Source organism: Triticum dicoccoides, chromosome 4B, assembly GCF_002162155.2.
Source record: "Triticum dicoccoides isolate Atlit2015 ecotype Zavitan chromosome 4B, WEW_v2.0, whole genome shotgun sequence".
NCBI lineage: Eukaryota > Viridiplantae > Streptophyta > Magnoliopsida > Poales > Poaceae > Triticum > Triticum dicoccoides.
In genome coordinates this window covers 644,046,923-644,052,709 of record NC_041387.1, presented here as the reverse complement: position 1 = coordinate 644,052,709, position 5,787 = coordinate 644,046,923, and the positions used below count along the sequence as shown (strand labels likewise).

The 5,787-nt window shown below is 40.5% G+C and overlaps 1 long non-coding RNA gene across 3 annotated transcripts; it reads left to right on the top strand.

Moving 5' to 3' along the window:
- Nucleotides 1-831: 831 nt before the first annotated feature.
- Nucleotides 832-4,820, top strand: LOC119294152. Of its 3 annotated transcripts, none has more exons than XR_005143356.1 (7): nt 832-1,111; nt 1,205-1,266; nt 2,146-2,286; nt 2,885-3,108; nt 3,188-3,285; nt 3,426-3,600; nt 4,510-4,820. It is a non-coding gene; the product is annotated as an uncharacterized LOC119294152 (long non-coding RNA). The 3 variants fall into 3 exon arrangements; XR_005143355.1 differs by having other exon boundaries at nt 2,146-2,308; XR_005143354.1 differs by having other exon boundaries at nt 2,146-3,108.
- Nucleotides 4,821-5,787: the final 967 nt, after the last annotated feature.

Here is a 5,787-nt window from a genome sequence, read left to right as displayed (position 1 = left end):
CTATAAATACAGAAACCCCCGAAAAGAAACCTAGATCGGGAATTCAGCTGCCACAAGCCTCCGTATCCACGAAAAACCAATCAAGACCCTTTTCCGGTACCCTGCCAGAGGGGGATCCATCACCGGTGGCCATCTTCATCATCCCGGCGCTCTCCATGACAAGGTGGGAGTAGTTCACCCTCGGGGCTGAGGGTATGTACCAGTAGCTATGTGTTTGATCTCTCTCTCTCTCTCTTTCTCTCTCTCTCATATTCTTGATTTGGCATGATCTATATGTACCGTGAGATTTGCTATTATAGTGGGATCTTATGATGTTTCTCCCCCTCTACCTTCTTGTAATGGATTGAGTTTTCCCTTTGAAGTTATCTTATCGGATTGAGTCTTTAAGGATTTGAGAACACTTGATGTATGTATTGCATGTGCTTATCTGTGGTGACAATGGGATATTCAGGTGATCTACTTGATGTATGTCTTGGTGATCAACTTGTGCGTTCAGTGACCTTGTGCACTACACCACGACACTACAATGACGACATGCATTTGTTGGCATAAGTGTACATTAGCGACGCATTGTCTATTGAAAACAATAACGACACATCGATTGTGAGAGTTGCTGTAGAGTGACGATGTTCTATGTGTCGTTAGTGCTTAAAGGTGTGCGGACATACAATGTGTCGGCATATGCATTTTTTGCTGTTAGATTATCCGTCGCTGTTGCTTGGCGATAGAAAAAGTGTCGGCGTATGTTTGGACCGAGCCACACGGGACAAGTGCCCATCTTATCTCTTTCTCCGCCCGGCCCACCCATCTTCAACTAAAAAAACTCTTTCTCTTCCTCCCACGCCACACACTCTCCCACCTAAACCTAAACCTAGGTCACCTGCTGCCGCCGGCCCCTGACTTGCCGTCCGATTTGCTCGCGCTGCCGCCTCTCCCACCACCGACGGCGCCTCCCAAAGCAGGAGATCCACCATGACCGAAGCAGGTCAGGCGGCAGCCCTGGCGCACGTAGATCGGCCAGTGCCGTCCGACGTCGAGCTCCTCTGCTCCCAGCGCCAGATCCACCTCGGGCTCCATCTCCACAACCACGCACCGGCAGCCTCCATGGAAGGTCTCCTCCCCGCCCCTCTCTCCCCCGGGCTGTTGGTTAGTTTTGTTTTGGCCGCTCCCCTTCCTGATGTGGTTTCCTCAAACCCGCACGCAGGTGCTCTATGTGCTTGCTTCTTCCCTTCCGGGGACGCAGCTACTCCGACGCCATGGACAAATGTAAGCATTTTTCTTCTCTCCCCTTCTGTCCGTCTCCTTCCTATGGCCTGAATTTGCTTACTGCACAACAGTAATTATTTCTTCAGGGATGAAAAAAGGAGAGGTCCAGCAATCCAAATGTCCTTCTCTTGAACTAATGAAGCACAATCCTTTGCAGCACCTTAAGTTTCAGACTGAATAAATTATGTTGGCCACCTGTATTTGGAAAATTTACCCGATGTAGTATGTACATTTAGTTTCCTAGAAGGCCATTGTGCTTGTCGCTAATTAGTAACTCACATTCCAAAAGTGCTGGTGGAAAATTGCGAAATTAGTATTGCAGTTTGCATCTTTGTACAGAACATGTTATAAGGTCAATATTAACACTAAAAGTTGGACTATGTATGTAGTGTATGGGAAGTTTTAAATGATTATGCGAATTTGCTTTTCCTTCGGTTGTGCCTCTGATTTCACAATCATTATTTATTTATTTTAAAGACTAAAAAATGAAGAGAGAGATTATGGGGTGTGGTGGCCATTAGTTGCTTCCGCTGTATGTTGACCTACTTGCCTTTCCTTTTGTAAACCATCTGCTAGTTTATTCCTCGACTTGTCTAAGATTGTTGTTATTGCTTCAGAGTTCATATCAAACATATTTCACTTTTGATAATTTGGACATGTTATTTCCTAAGTGCTAGCTCCAAAACAGGACATGCATTTCCGTAAAAGCTCCAAACTGTGACAATTAATTTGCACAATAAAGTAATTAATGATACACCAATTTAATGTTTTTTTCTTTTTCTGCGCTACTTGTATCGATGTTGCTTCAGTTTCAGAATTTCAGTCACGTGTTTTTATCTATCTATGTACCAATCAATGGATTCAACTCTTGTGTCGCAGGATTACAAAAGGTTGATGCAAACCAGCTCCAGAATGAGCTCAAGGCATAGAGGAAGAATGAGGAGGAGGAGATGAGCACACTTCTGAACCACTACCTCCATATCTGTGGAGTTCTAGAAGGAGCTCAAACATATTTCTCATGTCTCTGAATTTCCTTTTTCTTGTACTGGATATCTTCTTGTTCTTTCACTCCTAACCAGTAGACTTCTAATCTAGGTGCTCATTATTTCTACTTGTTTGTTGTCAAACGGATCACAAGTTTAATGTTTACTAAATCAAGAAACCTTCTGAATCTGCTAACATAGCCTCCATTTACTCTCTGCTCAAGTCTGTTTGTGGCATATCTTATTTTAACTTCTGTTTTAGTCTGCTCAAGTGGAGATCTCCGTAAACTTCAGAAATCATAGTCACGAAATTGTAGGGATGGAAGGGGTAATGGAAAATTGTATTTCTCTAGTCTCAGTTTGTTCTTCCTTGGTGCCCTACTATTTATGTTTTTTTCTATTTAGTATGTATATTCGTAATGAATGCCCACTTCTCCTATCTATATTTTCATAACTATGTTTCTTAATTATACTACTAATTCACACGAAGTTGCTTCGTGGATACTGCAGTTTTAACCTGCTGCTTCTCGATAAAAGTTGTTGCCATGTATTTAACTCATCACATAATTTACTCAGTATGCATATTTTGCACTATTTTTTATTAAGCATCATGGTCTGATATGTGCTACTTGCAGGAGAAAAGATGGAAGGAACAAGAGGTGGAAGTATTGCAGAAAACAAAAGGAAGTTGAGAGCTCTTGTTCAAATAAAAAGAAAATATTTAGCATTGGGAGAAAACATGAGGCCCTCTGGGGAAGTAGGCGGCTCGTCCCAGCGAGCCAAGAAGTAAGTTTATTCGGAGTTGTCATTGCTAAGTGTAGCTGGCATCAAGAGTTATGCTCATAGCAGGCATGAATTGGTAAAATCAAGCACCTCTTTTTGAAAGTTATGCATCCGATTAGTTGGTTTTCTAATTATTAGGGAAAAAATTGTTGCAGGCTGAAGAACTTGGCTATGACATGCAGAGAGATGAAATATTGTCATAGCACATACACGTAAAATTGGAGTTCCTACCGCACAAGCGGAGACACTAATTGTTAGTCACACATACACATCATGTGTTTTTCTTTAGTACAGCCATGCATGTGACTGCATATCAATAGATGACAAGAATAGATTGCACTGACTTCATTGTAGAAATAAATTAGGTGCCTCATTTGCTCTATTTTTTTGCAGAAACAACCTGAAGAAGCAGCTGAACCACCAACAACACTTGCAATGGAAATTCAATTTCATCGAGAAGATGAACAAGTTTCTACTCTACTAGGGCGCACAGAAAAAATGCAATGATAAATAGGAGAGATGCATCAAGTTCTCTTTTCTCAAGGAATCGGAAATTTGGAAACACTAGGTATTATTCTTACTTTTTTCCATGAGTTGACATTGCCATGTTTCGCTTGATGCTTGGGTAGGAAGACATAGGTTCAGAATGGGGAAAAGGGTCCATAGTTTGAGCTAAACAATATTATTCTTCTTTTGGGCAATCTTTGCAATTTTGTTGTCAGGTTTCATGCATCATAACTAAACACATATAGTGCAGTTTGTAGTGTCATTATAAATGGATGATGCATGAGGCTACTAGAGTATCTAGTTTCTATCGGAAATAGATAAGAATTAAGGGCAAGATAAGGCGATACTAAATCTGGGCTATAGCAGAGCATAGAATGTTTGGTTTCTACATTTGTATGTGTGCAACGCAACCGCCATTGTCATGCAAATAGTACGCAGGCTAAATGTGTGATTTAGTACGCAAGCTAAACTGAATGTTTGCTTGCATATTTGTTCAAATACGGGCAGTGGTACAATTGTCCGTCAGTGTGCAATTCCTAGTAGCTAAACTGAAACTTGCTCTCTTTCAAAGATCAGCCACAAAAAACAAATACTTGACCATTATTTTTCTACGAAGCATATTTAGTTCAGTCCACATATTAGGATTACACCTGAAGCATTTTTTAGGTAAACATAGGTGTTGTAGCCTTTTGCAGCATCTGTTTAGTTTTAGGATTTTAACCATAGCAAACAACATATGCGAATCCCTATTGTATACCACAAAATGTTTCATAGCATGCATGAACCGCAACACAAGCGATGTCCTTTAAATTGACTTGTTTTCACCAAGTACACTATTACATATATGACTGCTGGTACATGTATATGTAATAATGCTTGTTTCTTAGACCTTTGGACTCGAAGGCAACTCATAAATTTGAATACATTGTATTATTTCAAAGATTGCTGAAACATATGAGTTCTTTTGTAGGGACAAATGGTAGAAAGTAGCAAGTCCACTGGCTGATTGAAGATGTTCTCGTGATTGCTTTTGTTGAGAACATGGATGACACATTTTGTTCATACGGAAGTTGATTTGGTTTGGCAATTGAAGAGTTGGTCTTCCATAATATTCTGTAGCAGTAGCAGTCCAGTGAACAAGCACTTGGTCTCTTATGAATTTTGGCCATTATGTTTGTAACATGCCTCTCTAGTATATGTGACTTGTGCATTTACGTAATGGTTGTAGCTAACTTGAGTGAAGAAAACTAATGAATCTTCTATATATATTGAATGAACACCTTGGCCAATGATATCTTGTGATGAATAGAAGAGTGCAATTGTTTGTATGTATTGCATATTGAACATGAGTTTAATATTATGAATGTAATTGCATTCAAAATATTGTGCATTTGCATTTGTGCTGAAATGTAGAACACTGGCAACAAATGTGTCGGTAGAAGTATCTGACGTCACACAAACTGTCGGCATAGCGCATTGATAGACAAACTGTCGGCGTAGAAATGCACGTCGCACAATCTGTCGGCAAAGCACACTAACAGATGATCTGCCGGCATAGAGTTGTCTGTCGGTGTAGAAATGTTTGTCGGTGTAGATATCACAAATGGTGTCATACTGTCTGTCGGCCTAGATTTATCTGTCGGCAAAGATCTTTCCCGGCGGGACTATAGGCGTCAGCTCCTTTCTATCGGGAAAGGTCTTTGCCGACACTAAATGTGTCGCCTTAGGTAACCTTTGCCGACAGATTCTTTGACGCTGTTTTGAGTGTTGTGGTGTAGTGGTGAACTTATGCATAGGGGTTGGCACACGTTTTCTTCTTGAGTCTCCGATAGAAACTTTGGGGCACTCTTTGAAGTTCTTTGTGTTGGTTTGAATAGATGAATCTGAGATTGTGTGATGCATATCATATAATCATACCCACTGATACTTGAGGTGACATTGGAGTATCTAAGTTACATTAGGGTTTTGGTTGATGTGTGTCTTAAGGTGTTATTTTACTATGAACTCTAGGGCTGTTTGTGACACTTCTAGGAATAGCCCAATGGATTGATCGGAAAGAATAACTTTGAGGTGGTTCCATACCCTACAATAATATCTTCGTTTGTTCTCTGCTATTAGTGACTTTGGAGTGATTCTTTGTTGTATGTTGAGGGAAGTTATATGATCCAATTATGTTATTATTGTTGAGAGAACTTGCACTAGTGGAAGTATGAACCCTAGGCCTTGTTTCGAAGGATTGCAATACTGT